The following is a 15226-nucleotide window of genomic DNA, read 5'->3' as shown; positions in this document are numbered from 1 at the left end:
TAAAGCGTTGGTCAGCAACCTCTGTCACCTCAGCCATTGTGAAACTGCAACTCCCAGCGTGCAAACTTGTTAGGCTAGTCTTGAGACTCTCACAGAAGTGAATGGAGCATGCTGGGAGTTGTAGTTTCACAACACCTGGAGTGCAGGAGGATGCTGATCTCTGACCTAGAGGGTTGAATATTTTAGTTTTTTTGTCTTTGTTATGGATGGAAAAGGTTTCTAAACTCCACTTCTATATGCACTAAGGGGGTCATTTATTAAGACCAGCATTTTAGCTGGTCTTAACAAGCCCCTGCGCTGGTGGTGGATCGCCAAAGTAATGTAGAGACGCCGGCCTCTTCTATAGCTTCAGCATATCCACATCTGATTGTAAATGTAAGGCAGCTTCTTAGCTGTCTCACATTTAGACCATTTTCTATGCCTAAACCAGGCGTAGAAAATGATGAATGAGACGGGCCTCCCGGGCTGTCTCCTTTCCCACCCATGCCACACTCCCATATTAGACCTGGCATGAGCGGGGAAGAAGTTATTATTATTATTATCATTATTATTTATGATTAAAGCACCATTCATTCCATAGCACTGTACATATGAAAAGGGGTATACATACATAATACAGGCAATTGCATTAAACATGAACAAGACGAGTTACAAACTGGTACAGAAGGAGAGAGGGCCCTGCCCGTTAGGGGTTACAATCTACATGGTATTGGAGAAGGATACAGTAGGAGAGAGTAAAGCTGGTAATGGCAGTATAGAGGCAGCAGGGTCACTGGTTGTAGGCTTGTCTGAAGAAGTGGGGTTTTAGGTTTCTTTTGAAGGATTCCACTGTAGGTAAGAGTCTGATATGTTGGGGTAGCAAGTTCCAGAGTTTGGGGGATGCACGGGAGAAATCTTGGAGGCGATTGTGGGAAGAATTGATAAGAGGAGAGGAGAGAAGGAGATCTTGTGGGGATGTATGGGGAAAGTAGCTCAGAGGGGACAGGTTGTGGACAGCCTTGTATGTATTTGTTAGTATTTTGAACTGAATTTGCTGGGCAATGGGGAGCCAGTGAAGGGATTGGCAAAGGGGAGAGGCAGACGAGTAACAGGGTGAGAGGTGGATTAGTGGGGCAGCAGAGTTGAGGATAGATTGGAGGGGTACGAGAGTGCTAGATGGAAGGCCACAGAGAAGAATGTTGCAGTAGTCTAGGCGGGAGATGATGAGGGCATGTACAAGCATTTTTGCAGACTCAAAGTTGAGGAAAGTGCGGATGCGAGAGATGTTTTTGAGGTGGCAGGTGGTGGAAAGGGCTTGGATGTGTGGTCGGAAAGAGAGGGCATAATCCAAGGTCACTCCAAGGCAGCGGACTTGGTTGACCGCAGAGAGTGTGCAGCCATTGATCGTGAAAGATAGGTCTGTTTGAGGGGTTGAGCAAGATAGAGGAAAGATGATGAATTCTGTTTTATCCATGTTAAGTTTTAGAAAGTGAGAGGAAAAGAAGGAGGATATGGGAAATAGGCATTGTGAGATTCTGGATAGTAAGATGGTGATGTCTGGACGAGAGAGGTAGATTTGTCGTCATCATAAAAGTGATACTGAAAGCCATGGGACTCTATGAGCTGTCCCAGGCCAAAAGTCTAGGTAGAGAAGAGTAGGGGTCCTATGACAGAGCCTTGCGGGACACCAACAGAGAGGGAATGAGACGAGGAGGTGGTGTGAGAGTGGGAGACGCTAAATGTCCGGTATGTGAGGTATGATGTGATCCAGGAGAGGGCCAGGTCAGTGATGCCAAGAGATGAGAGAGTTTATAACAGAAGGGAGTGGTCGACAGTGTCGAAGGCAGAGGACAGGTCAAGGAGAAGGAGGACAAAGTAATGTTTTTTGGTTTTGCCTGTTAGTAGGTTATTGGTGACTTTAGTAAGGGCAGTCTCAGTTAAGTGGTGGGGTCGGAAGCCAGATTGGAGCCGGTCAAAGATGGAGCAGGAGCAGTGGCGTCGCCAGGGGGAGCCAGAGGGGGCCACGGCCCCCCCTACATCATGCTGTGCCCCCCCATGTGCCCCCCCCAACTAAAATGCCCCCCCCCCAAGTGAGCCGCCGCCGGGCACAGGGAGATGAGCGTTTCCATTGCGCTGAACTCCATAGTAATATGCCTGTGCTGCAGCGGTGCAGGGGAGGGAGAGGCATGTCCTTTCCCCTTCCTCTGATAGGCTGCCAGCCTAGTGCCTGCAGCCTATCAGAGGCCGGCACGATGACGTCATCACGTCGCCTGAGCCATACAGCGCGGGACACATTGTTTTTTACAATAGTGTTACTGGCACATTGGGGGGCTTATTACAATACTGGCACATGATGGGGGGGCTTAATGGCACATGATGGGGGGGACTTAATACTGGCACATGATGGAGGGGACTTAATACTGGCACATGATGGGGGGGGCTTAATACTGGCACATGATGGAGGGGGGCTTAATACTGGCACATGATGTGGGAGCTTAATACTGGCACATGATGTGGGAGCTTAATACTGGCACATGATGGGGGGCTTAATACTGGCATGTATGTGATGGGGTGGCTTATTACTGGCACGTGATGGGGGGCTTAATACTGGCACGCGATGGGGGGGCATATTACTGGCACATAATGGGGGCTTATTACTGGCACGTAATAGGGGGGCTTATTACTGGCACGTAATGGGGGGCTTATTACTGGCACATAATGGGGGGCCTATTACTGGCACGTAATGGGGGCTTATTACTGGCACGTAATGTGGGGGCTTATTACAGGCACGTGATGGGGGCACTTATTACTGGCAGTGGCACGTTATTGAGGGCATTTATTACTGGCACATTATTGGTGGGCACTATAGGGGCATCTACTGAGGCCACAAAGAAGGGATATTTTATATGGGGGGCTCTGTACAGATGACACTGTTATAGGTAGGGGGAAATGGGGATGACACTGTCATGGGGGGGTTTGTGGATGACACATATAGCATAAGATGCTATATACGGCATGTGGCATCCACAGATCCCCCCCATAGCAGTGTCATCCACAGATCCCCCGCTCTATAAAAGTGTCATCCACAGACAGCAGGACTTTTCTTCCCTGCTGCGGTTTTAGGTATTGGGTAAAGTATCGCAGCATTTCTAAGCGTACTTGTGCAAATGTATCGTTGTTATAGCTGCCCCCCCCTACTTTTGTCCTGGCCCTCAGTGTGCCCCCCCCCCCCGCCCGAAATTTGAAAGTTAGAGACACCACTGAGCAGGAGGAGAGGTGAGAGGACAGTTCAGAATGAACATGTTGCTCAAGTAGCTTTGAGGCATACGGAAGAAGTGATATGGGCCGATAACTGGACAAAGAACATAGGTCAAGTGAAGACTTTTTTGAGAATAGGTGTAATGGTAGCATGTTTAAAACCAGAGGGGAAGACACCAGAGGTTAGTGATAGGTTGAAGAGATGAGTTAAGGCTGGGATAAACACTGTGGTGAGGTTAAGGATGAGGTGGGATGGGATTGGGTCAAGTGCACAGGTGGTGAGATGTGATCTGGAGAGTAGAGTGGAGAGTTTTTCTTCTGTAATGGTGGAGAAGCGGGTTTTGGAAGAAGAGGACTGAGCAGTTGTGTAGAGGGTCTGTGGAGACTGTGTAGTGAAGATTTCTCTGATGTTGACGATCTTTTGTTTGAAGTATGTGGCGAAGTCCTGAGAGGAGAGGGTAGGGGCACTGGGGGACGGAGAAGGGAGTTAAAAGTGTTAAAAAGTTGTTTAGGGCTGTGGGAAAGGGAAGATATGAGAGATGAGAAGTAGGCCTGTTTTGCACCAGCGAGTGAGGATTTGAAAATGAGGAGGGATTGCTTGTATGTGGTAAAGTGATCCTTAGAATAGGATTTCTTCCATCGCCGCTCAGCAGCCCTGGAATCTTGTCAGAGTTTTTTGGTCAGGTTGGTGTGCCAGGGTAGTCTGTTGATTTTTCGGGTTTTGTTGTGTGTGAGGATGGCAACAATGTCCAGATCTGTTATTGTGGTGTTATACAGGGTGGTGGCAGTATCTGGGTCTTGGAGGGAACAAATGGTAGAGAGTGGCAGAAGAGAGTCAGAAAGCAAACGAAAGTCGAGATGTTTAAAGTTCCTGCGGGGGTGTGCTAGTGTGTGGACTGGGGGAGCAGCAGAAGAGACTAGTGAAGAGAAGGTGAGTAGGTAGTGGTTGGATAGGGGGAGAGGCAAATTAGAAAGGTTAGATAGGGAGCAGAGGTGGTAAAGGTAAGATCCAGAGTGTGACCATCTCTGTCGGTGGGAGCGGAAGACCACTGTGAGAGGCCGAAGGAGGAAGAGAGTGATAGGAGTTTAGAGGCGGCTGAGTGGCAGGTGTCAATACGGATGTTGAAGTCACCCATGATGATAGTGGGGATGTCAGCAGAAAGAAAGTGTAGGAACCAGGTGTTAATTTGGTTAAGAAAGATGGTGGCAGATTTTGTCGCAACATGGCGTGTGACAGAATCTGCACCAGATATTTTTGTTCGTAAATGACCCCCTAAGACCATAGAAAGTTGTACAGCAGTGATCAGTTGTAAGTTATATGCTCCCGTATGTCCTAGATATGGCTTATCTATTTCAAATGTCCCTTCCCCATTCCATACATTTTGGAATATATGGTCCAGAATAAAAGCAGACAAATGCAATATTTATATAGTATACAATGAATGTTTAGGTTTCATCGTGCTGCTCTGACAACTGTGAAGACCACATACCATGTAGTGTAACATTAGCTCATATGAAAAGCAAACCTACACAGGAACAGGGAATTTTTGCCATGTCACAACACTAGTCACATCGAGAGCACATAAATCAGAGCTCTGAGGCTGGACAGGGGGAAGGAAAATCCTCTCACCACAGGGTTAACAAAATACATCTCTGTCTGTTAAGGATGAGGAAAAACGAGCTTGGGGTGCATTTCTCCTCAGCAACAGTAAATCAACAAACTCTGGCAAACACAAAACTTTCCATGTGACCAGCGAGATAAATCAAATGTTCTAGAAGGACTGGAATGATGGAGAACAATGCACATATATCAGAAACAGGTCTGCTGACAAGCAAAGGATTATTCCTCCCCAGGATGAAAATTCAATTTTGGGTGGAGTGATATGAATACAACTTGATCCTACAAATATGACTTGTGTTAAGTGGTGCAGAGGGTGCAAGGGCCTACAGTACTGTAAAGCCTGACATTATATCACAGCTAGTGATAAGCGGCAGAGACAATATTCGAATTCACGATTTTTTCGCGAATATTTGTCATATATTCGCGAATTAGAGAATTTGCATTTATTTTCCTGATTGCGAAATTCGGCAATGTAATATGCGCGTATTGCGCGCGCAATACATTTGTGGGTGACTGTTGCTAAATTTTTTAAGCTGCTAGAAGTTTCCTGAGACTGGAGAAAATGGTTGGCATGGCAGAACATTACAATAGCTTTATATGCAGATAGAGTGCTCCAATATATTCGCGATTGCACAAATCGGCAATTAATGATGCGCCTATTTTTGCGCAATACGTGCAAATTCACATTTTAGCAGGTCTGACTAAATATTACTGATTGGTGCACTAAGTATTGTTGTGAACTTGTGACATCACAGCACTCTGTAGCATGTAGCATGTATGTATGGACAGCAGAGAAATAGTAATTCCTATCACACTACCTAACACCCTGCACTGGAACCTATCAGCTACACTATATCAGGATATAACCTACACTGACTATCTCCCACTAACTATCTGTAATATATATATATAAGCTAACTAACTATCTATCTAAAGTAATTAAACAGTAAAGAACAGAGCACAGCAATGACACTGCTATCTCTTTTAGATCTCCATAAAACTACAGAAAATGGCAGCTGTTCTTATATAGTAAAGGGGTAGGCAACTTTCCTATTGGTTGCTAGGGATGTACAAAGACATTGCAGCCTTCTCATTGGCCCACAAGCAAGAATGGGGGTTACTGATGAAAAAAAAATCTTAAATATTCGAGAATGCGAATATATAGCACTATATTCTAAATCTTTGCGAATTCTTGAAGTGGCAATATTCGTGATTAAAATTTGCGATTCGAATATTAGCGCCCCAACACTAATCACAGCAACTGCACATTGATGTAATCACATCCTAAAAATTGTCATTAATGTCAAGCATATATATATATATGGCAGCACAAGATTTTTGTGTCAGCAATGAGGTGGTGGGACCAGTTATTGTCACGGACGTTCCCGTGACAGCAGGGGCGTAACTAGAGGTGAGTGGGCCCCACAGCAAATTTTTGTATGGCCCCCCCCCCCCCGTGTAAACCCCGCTCCTTTGGCTAGTCACGATCTAGACCAGACTAGGCTGCCATGCCATCCTTTTCCTATTATATACATACACACACACCCTATCTGTCATGTAGTGTCATTCTATCATACTTTGTGGGGGCCGTGTCAAAGTCTTAGGCCCCTTTCAGACGGGCGAGTTTTCCGCGCGGGTGCAATGCATGATGTGAACGCATTGCACCCACACTGAATCCGGACCCATTCACTTCAATGGGGCTGTGTACATGATCAGTGATTTCCACGCATGACTTGTGCGTTGCATAAAAATCGCAGCATGTTCTATATTCTGCGTTTTTCACGTAGCGCAGGCACCACAGAAGTGAATGGGGCTGCTTGAAAATTGCATTGCATCCGCAAGCATTGCGGATGCAATGCGATTTTCACGGATGGTTGCTAGGAGATGATAGGGACCCGAACTTTATTATTTTCCCTTATAACATGGTTATAAGGGAAAATAATAGCATTCTTAATACAGAATGCATAGTAACATGTGGCTTGAGGGGTTAAAAAATAATAAAATAATTAATTATTCACCTCATCCACTTGATCGCGCAGCCCGGCTCGTCTTCTTTCAGGACCTGGCAGGAAAAGTACCTTTGGTGATGTCACCGCGCTCACAACGTGGTGAGCGTGGTGACGTCGGAGCAGGTCCTGCTGAATGAAGATAGAAATCTTCTATCTTCATTCAGCAGGACCTGCGCCGACGTCACCACGCTCACCACCAGGTTGCAAGGAGATATTGTTTGTAAACTTTTAGTTTTTTATCATGTGCATGAAAAACGCATCAAAACGCATTGCACCTGCGCAGAAAAAACTGAACGCAATCTTAGACAAAACTGACTGAACTTTCTTGAAAAATGGTGCGAGTTTCACTGAATGCACCCTGAACGCATCTGGAGCCAACCCGTATCGTTTGTGTGAAAGGGGCCAGCCATTCCCGTATTGGTGACCGCATATGCGGATCAGCAATAAATGGGCACCCTTCCGTGTGCATTCCGCATCACAGATGTGGACCTATTCACTTTAATGGGTCCGCAAATCCAGAGATGCAGAAGGGTGCGAAACGGAATCACGGAACGGAACACTACGTAAGCACTACGCAGGGCTTCCATTGCGCACTTCCGTTCCACCAAAAGATAGAACATGTCTTTTTTGCAGAATTGTGCTTTCCTGGGTAATATACCCGGAGAGGTGAACATGACATCACACTACACTGTATGTACAGTATGACCCCTGCTGTAGGAGATTCTATGTATTGCTGCAGGGCTGACATCAACTGTAGTCTGTCCCCATGGTCTGAGCCCCTGGTAACCAGTCGAGTAGCTAGAAATGACTGGGCCCCACAGCAAATTTTTAAACGGGCGGGCAGGCGTCATACAGTGGCATTTGATTCTTTAACATACATGTGTTTTTACTGGACTATGACGTACACAATACAAAAATGCAGTACTCCACGTTCTTGTATTCTGCACAATCCGGTAAAAAAAAAAAATTATATATATATATTTTTTTTACAATGAAACTCTATGGTGAACGGATGTCACTGTCATGGCATCAGTATGAGGCATCCGAATATGTTTTTTTGTATACGTTAAACGGATGGGAAAAACGTGATGTGAACCCAGCCTTAAAGGGGTTGTCCAGGTTCAGAGCTGAACCCGGACATCCCTCCATTTTCACCCCGGCAGCCCCCCTGACATGAGCATCGCAGCAGTTCATGCTCTGATGCTCTCCTTTGCCCTGCGCTCAATTGTGCAGGGCAAAGGCATTTTTTGGAGATCTGGTGACGTACCGGGGCTCTCCATGGGGCTGCCAGGAACCCCGGTGACGTCACTGGCACTGATGGGCTGGACTTAGCTCTGCCCTAGCCAGTGGCGTACACACAATCCATGGGGCCCCGGTGCGAAACTGATCTATGGGGCCCCCTCCCCGTCGCCCCCCCCCCCCAACCTGCCTCCTAGCCCCCCCCCCCCCCCCACTACCTCCCCTACCAGTGGTGTAACTATAGTGTTATGGGCCACAGTGCAAACATTTTTTCAAAGAACCGGCAGATTTTTTTACTAAGGGCTCTTTCCGTGCGGCTAATCCGTGGCGTGACTGAGTGCCAAGCCCCATTCTAGACAGCAGAGACACGGAGCAGTGACATGATTGACTGTGATCTTTTTACTACAAAATCACGGTGACAACTTTATGTCTCTGTGATTTTGTAGTAAAGAGATCACAGAGAGGCACGGAGCATAATCAGTCATGTTAATGCTCTGTGTCTCTGCTGTCCGGAACGGGGCTTGGCTCTCATTTACGCAGCGGATTCCTCGCACGGGATCCGCTTGTGTTAAAGAGCCCTAAGCCCAATGCATGGCTACACTCACCTAGTCCTAATAAAATCTGGTCCTACCTCATCCAGGGTGTCGCTGGCGTCGGCGTGATGTCCGCTGGATCCAGAACAAGGTCCCTGTGGTGAGAAAAAAAGAATAATCACATAAGGAAGGGATGGTGACTGCCCCTGTGAAATCACCAGCTGGCCTGTAAGACTGAGCCATGCCAATGTGTAGCAGGGTAATCTAGGACATTTCCCCTAAGTGCAACCACACGGTACTAATGCCCACCTTGTGGCCCCTCACAGTAGTTATGCCCACCTTTGTTCCCGTCACAGTAATTATGCCCAGATATGTGCCCCCTCATAGTAGTTATGCCAAATATGTGTCTCCTTACAGTAGTAATGCCAGATTATGTGCCCCCTCACAGTATTAATGCCAGACTATGTGCCCCTCGCCTAGTAACGCCAGATTATATGCCCCTTACAGTAGTAATGCCAGATTATGTGCCCCTCACAGTATTTATGCCCAGTTATGTGCCCCCTCAAAGTAAATATGCCCACATATGTGCCCCCTCAGAGTGGTTATGCCAGATTACGTGTCCTCTCACAGTAATAATGCCAGATTATGTGCCCCTTCACAGTATTTATGCCCGGTTATGTGCCCCCTCAAAGTAAATTTGCCCAGATATGTGTCCCCTCAGAGTGGTTATGCCAGATTATGTGCCCCTCACATTAGATATGCTCACATATGTGCCCCTCACATTGGTTATGCCAGATTAGACTCCTTTCACACTAGCGTTCATGGGTCCGTTCGTGAGCTCCGTTTGAAGGAGCTCACGAGCGGACCCGAACGCCTCCGTCCAGCCCTGATGCAGTCTGAATGGAGCGGATCCGCTCAGACTGCATCAGTCTGGCGGCGTTCAGCCTCCGCTCCGCTCGCCTCCGCACGGACAGGCGGACAGCTGAACGCTGCTTGCAGCGTTCAGCTGTCCGCCTGGCCGTGCGGAGGCGAGCGGATCTGTTCAGACTTACAATGTAAGTCAATGGGAACGGATCCGCTTGAAGATGAGCCCACATGGCTCAATCTTCAAGCGGATCCGTCCCCCATTGACTTTACATTGAAAGTCTGAACGGATCCGCTCAGGCTACTTGCGCACTTGCGAAATTTTTCTAAGTTATTAATGCAGACGGATCCGTACTGAACGGAGCCTCCGTCTGCATTAATATGATCGGATCCGTTCAGAACGGATCCGATCGAACGCTAGTGTGAAAGTAGCCTTACATGCCCCGTCACAGTAGTTATGCCTTCATATGTGCCCCCTCATAGTTATGCCTTTATATGTGCCCCCTCACAGTAGTTATGCCACATTAGGTGCCCCCTCAAATTAGTTATGGCAGATTAGGTGCCCCTCAGTAGAGATGCCAACTTTTGTGCCCCCTCACTCTAGTTGTTCCCATCAATCCCCCCCCCCCCCTCTGCCCCCCTGCCCCCTGCCCCTCTGCCCCCCTGCCCCCAGTCTGCAGCATTAGAAAAAAAAATTCTTACATACTTACCTTCTTCCCTGATGAGAGTAGGCAGCTTGCCGGGTTTTTAGGTCTCCTCCCACAGTGACAGGCAGCAGCGCGATCTGGGGCCAGCAGGGGGAGCTCCTGAGCTCTGAAGATCAGTGAAGCAGGGAGCAGAGAGGTTTCCCTGCTTCACTATAGAAACGGAATATGCCGGCCGTGTGTGTGTGAGTGCGTGCTCCCCCCCCCATATTATACATGTAATGGTGGCATGGAGCGCTCTGATGGGGCCCGAAATTGCCACTGTACTTCATGCCGGGCCCCACCAGAGCGCTCCATTACATGTGAGTACAGCGGGAGCCCTGCCAGCGGCCTGGGGGGGGGGGGGTCCACAGGCGGCCGGGCCCCCTGGAGTGCCGGGCCCAGTCGCAACTGCGACCCCTGCGACCCTGGTATGTACGCCACTGGCCCTAGCCAGTAATACGGCTAGGGCAGAGCGAAAGCCCGCCCCTCAGAGCCGGTGACGTCACCGAACACACTGCCGGGCGGAAACAAAAGAGCCCGTGCCCTGCGCGATTTAGCACAGAGCAAAGGAGTGCATCGGAGCATAAGATGCTCCGATGCTAGCCTCAGGGGGGCTGTCTGGGTGAAAATAAGGATATGTCCGGGTTCAGCTCTGAACCCGGACAACCACTTTAAATGTTGGACAACAATGTGATGTGAACTAGTGGTGCATTGTACAGTTGTGGAAAAAAAACCATACTCGCCTGCTCCCCGCCGCTCCGTGATCTTCCAGTGCCCATTCTGGCCTCATACTGGTGTCCCCAAGCTGCACATGGGCGCCCAGAGGAGTGTGGCATCAGATGGATAGGGGGCCTAGAGGGCAGGGCATCAGATAAGTAGGGGGCCCACAGGACAGGACTGGGGGGGGGGGGGTGGGGGGCTTCTGAAAGGACGGCAGATGAATGCAGCTGGGGAGGCTACATGAGATGCAGGACAGCTAGGGTTGGCAGGGATAAGCCTGGAATGTATGGGCTCCTGATAGTGACACAGCATCTTCATTCTGCAGCACTTCCAGTGTCACTATTCAGTCTCCCCTCTCCCTCCTGTTACTGCCGACTACAGAGCAGTCTCTGTAGCAGGAGCTGGGCTGTACTAATAGTTAGGAGAGGGAGGGGAGACAGGATCTCCCTGTAGCACACTGTACTGAGAACTGGCTGCACTATTAAGCAGCCAGGCTCCTCTATTAATGGTCTGTGCTGATGGGCGGGGCTTAGCTCCCTGCTCTGCTCCAAGGATATTCCAAGCAGCAGTGAAGTGAGTGTACAGGGGGTGTGGCCAGTCTGTTTACTACTGCTCCGGGCCCCTTGTCAGCCCGGGCCCCGAAGCAGCTGCTTCCCCTGCTTCCCTGGTAGGTACGCCACTGCGTGACAGGTACCAGGAGATCGGAGAGAGAGACTTGAAACCCGTGGGTTAAATTGACTAGTTCACTGTGGATCTTATTGTGTCTGTTTTGGTGAACACCACACCCCTTACTTCAGGTGTTGCTTGTTGGTAATTTACCTTTCCCATAAGTAGCCACTTCTTACTCTTGGAGGTGCGGTTTATAGGTTTTCTTCCTGCCTTCTAACTAGCTGGTCGGTTGTACTCTGTGGTGCTTCTGGAGTTGCCAGTTTTCTACTTTCAGATAAGTCTTGTCTGTTCTTTTTGTTTTGTGTTTGTTATATTCCCTGTTTGTATCTGGGCCTGAGACAGAGACTTCTATTCGTCCATCTGAGGAGGAATGGGTTTTCTCTGGTCCTAACTTCATTCCAGGGCCTTCTAGGGATATAAGGGCCTAGGTATCCAGCAAATGAATATTCCTACCTTCAAGGTCTATTCATATTGATAGGTAGTTAGGGCCCGGATCAGGGTTGTTTAGGAGGTGACCTGTTTCTTCCCTAGTTTCCCGGCCCAGTTATTGTTCCCCTTCTCTCCTGTGTTTAGTGTGGAGTTTTCCCCCCACTGATCGTGACAGTTATATACCTTTGTTTTTGAAGGATCAGGGCTTTAAGTAGCTTCTGGACTCTAGTTTTCATGTGATCAAGAAGGTGCTCCAATATTTTCTTTTCACTAGGACCCAGGAGACCACCTGTAATCTGTAGAATTTAGCAGCAGGTGATCATGCAGTGCGACCACAAGGGAAATTGAGAACTACACTGAGGGCATTAAAATCAATAGACAATGGGGGTCATTTATTAAGACCAGCATTTTAGATGCCGGTCTTAATAAGCTCCTGTATTGGCAGTAGATCTGCCGAAGTTATGTAGAGGCACTGGCCTCTACATAACTTCGGCGTATCCGCCGCCATTTCTAAATCTTTGCCAGCTGCCTTGCCGGTGTAGATTTAGACCATTTTCTATGCCTAAAACCGGTGTAGAAAATGATTAATGAAACGGGTCTGCTGGCCCATCCCCTTTCCCAGCCCACGACATTCCAACTTTTTTAGAACTGGCGTGAGCGGGAAAAGTCGCAGATTGTGGTGCAAAGGTATGCATAATAAAGACATATATCTGTTAGTAAATAACACCAATATGTGTAATGCACAGACATGTTAGGTCCTCCAGAACAAGAGGAGCTATTCACGTCTCCAACTAATGAATGAAGGTACAATAAGTGACTACAATACGTACATCAGATATAAGTTTTTTTTTTTATGGATTTTTTAAACCAAGCAAACAATTACAACCTCTATAACACCTCCAAAAGCCATAGACCTAGACGATGAAGATGGTGTAGATAAAACTGATAGATAAATAGATAGATAGATAGATAAAAGAATAAACTTCACGGCACTTCCAAAATAATTCAGTGCGTTTATTCACCAGATAGCGACGTTTCAGTCCTCTCAATGGGACCTTTCTCAAACAGTGACAAAGACAGGTATATATCCAACCAAATAGTAATCGATAATCAAAAAACAATTAATAAATAGATCAAATTTAATACATGATGTATACATAAAAGAACCACCTAATATCGCCAAAGTGTCCTAAAAATAAAATGCACCGGCACATGATTCCCTAATCAATATATAATAAATAGTATGCATGAATATATTCTTTTATTTTTAAAGTTGGTGGTTCGCCTCTTCAGCCACTGGCACTCCATATTCACACAACTACTGCTGTGCTGCCTACTATACCTTTCTTTACCTTCTAGATAGATAGATAATTTTAGATTTTAAATTTTTCTTAGATTTTGTTTCCAAATCCATCTCATAGAGAAGAACCTGTAAATCATGTTGTCACTTTGCTTAGAGAAGAAAATGTATAGCACTATAACATGCTCCCCACGCTCTATATCACTGCCTCATTTTTATATTTATATGCAGTTTTAAGGTTTGTAAAGCTTAACATATGTCACTGGTGGCAGCTGCAGTTCGGCACTGTATATCCACACGTGTCTGTGTGCATAGGGAACACGTCTGCGGTGACTTCCAGGTCAAGCATGCTCACTTGACTAGTCAAAACAAACTCCTTTGTCATCTGCGGCCCCCACAGCCTCAGTGGAAGTTGCAGGGCTTATCTTGACAAGCTGCAAGGGCCAACTCTAGATTTCACTCATGTAGACTGCAAATGACACATTTCCCCATACATTTATATAATTATAATTAATAGGAAATGTTAAGTGAACTTTAAATCAAGAATTGTCCCTGTAAAGGTTCTCATTCATCCAGGTCATTGTATATCAGTAGTAAAAAGTCAAAACAACTGGTATTTTTTCTTGAAAACATTTTGCTAGTCATCCGACTGCCTATCTCAGATATAATGGCTTGTATGAGAATTCTCCCTCAATAAATACTGGTGGCTCATGCTTCAGTCATGGAGGTAAGGTGTTTATTATATTTCTATGACTGAAGCTATTAAAAGGGGTTGTCTGAGTTATGTAAAAAAAAAAAAAAATAGCACTGTAAATCTGATGGTCAGCAATATATACATAAGCTAAGCAAGTGTTAGGCAAAAAAAATCTATTTTCTAATTTCCCTGGTTCTGTTTGGCCCTTTGTTCACCTGCAATAACAACAATCTCTGAGGTTTTCCTCATGAATATTTGTGGGCGTCAAAAAATACTTTCCTATCCCACTGCTCTGCAAAAGGAGTGAATAAAAGTGCCGCCCTTAGTAAAATGTCTGACTGTTGTATGTGTAGGACTACAAGTCCCAGCCGTACAATGACACTGCTGATACACACAGGATCGCCCCCCTACTTGTTCTGTGCATTGCTCTGCAGAAGTCCTCCAGTCTGTCAGCTGCTGCATGCAGCTACTCAGCAAAGCCTCCAGCTCTGAGTCTGTGCTGCTGATGGTAAAAGGGGTTAAACTTTCCTGAAGAATCCAGTGTGAGGGAGACACAGGGCAGACAGGAGCAGCTCTGCCAGTGCAGGGAGCGTGGCCAGCCAACTGACATCTCGTGCAAAGACACAGAGCTGCTCCTCAGGCTTGAGCACGAAACATCATCAGAGCAGAGAGCTGAAATCACAGGTCATGTGACCCTAAGTGAAATACGAGAAAGGGGCCACTGCAGATGAAGTAAGTGAATTGTAAACCCCTTACATTTGAATAGTTAGAAACATACAAAGAAGAAAAAAATAACTCTGTCAACCCCTTTAAGTGTGGTTAAACTGCCTCTGGAGAGTTGTTAGAGCTATGTGGCAGGCAATAATTGTTGCATCCCTCCACCTCTATTCTAGCTTAGTTCCTACAACTTAACATAAATAGCTTCTTTCACACCTCTTTTGAACAGGTCCTCATCTGTGTCTAAGATGCAAACCTAACTGTCATCAAACGAGTGTCCTTTGTCCTTAAGATGTAGATACACAGCTCAGTCCTGACCACAGGTGTTGGCTCTTGTACCACCAATGTACAATTCTTTGCACTTCTAACTGCACTGGCCTGCATATGCAGTACCGCCGAGCAGGGGGTACATGTGCAGCCAGCCAGTCGCAGGGGCAACACGTGAGGTGCACGGTGGACCTATGAGGGGCCAAATAGTATAACACACAGTTCATCAGTTTACTCACGG

This window comes from Bufo gargarizans, chromosome 2 (assembly GCF_014858855.1).
Source record: "Bufo gargarizans isolate SCDJY-AF-19 chromosome 2, ASM1485885v1, whole genome shotgun sequence".
Lineage (NCBI taxonomy): Eukaryota > Metazoa > Chordata > Amphibia > Anura > Bufonidae > Bufo > Bufo gargarizans.
The sequence above is the reverse complement of the archived record's forward strand: the minus strand, read 5'-3'. Positions refer to the sequence as shown.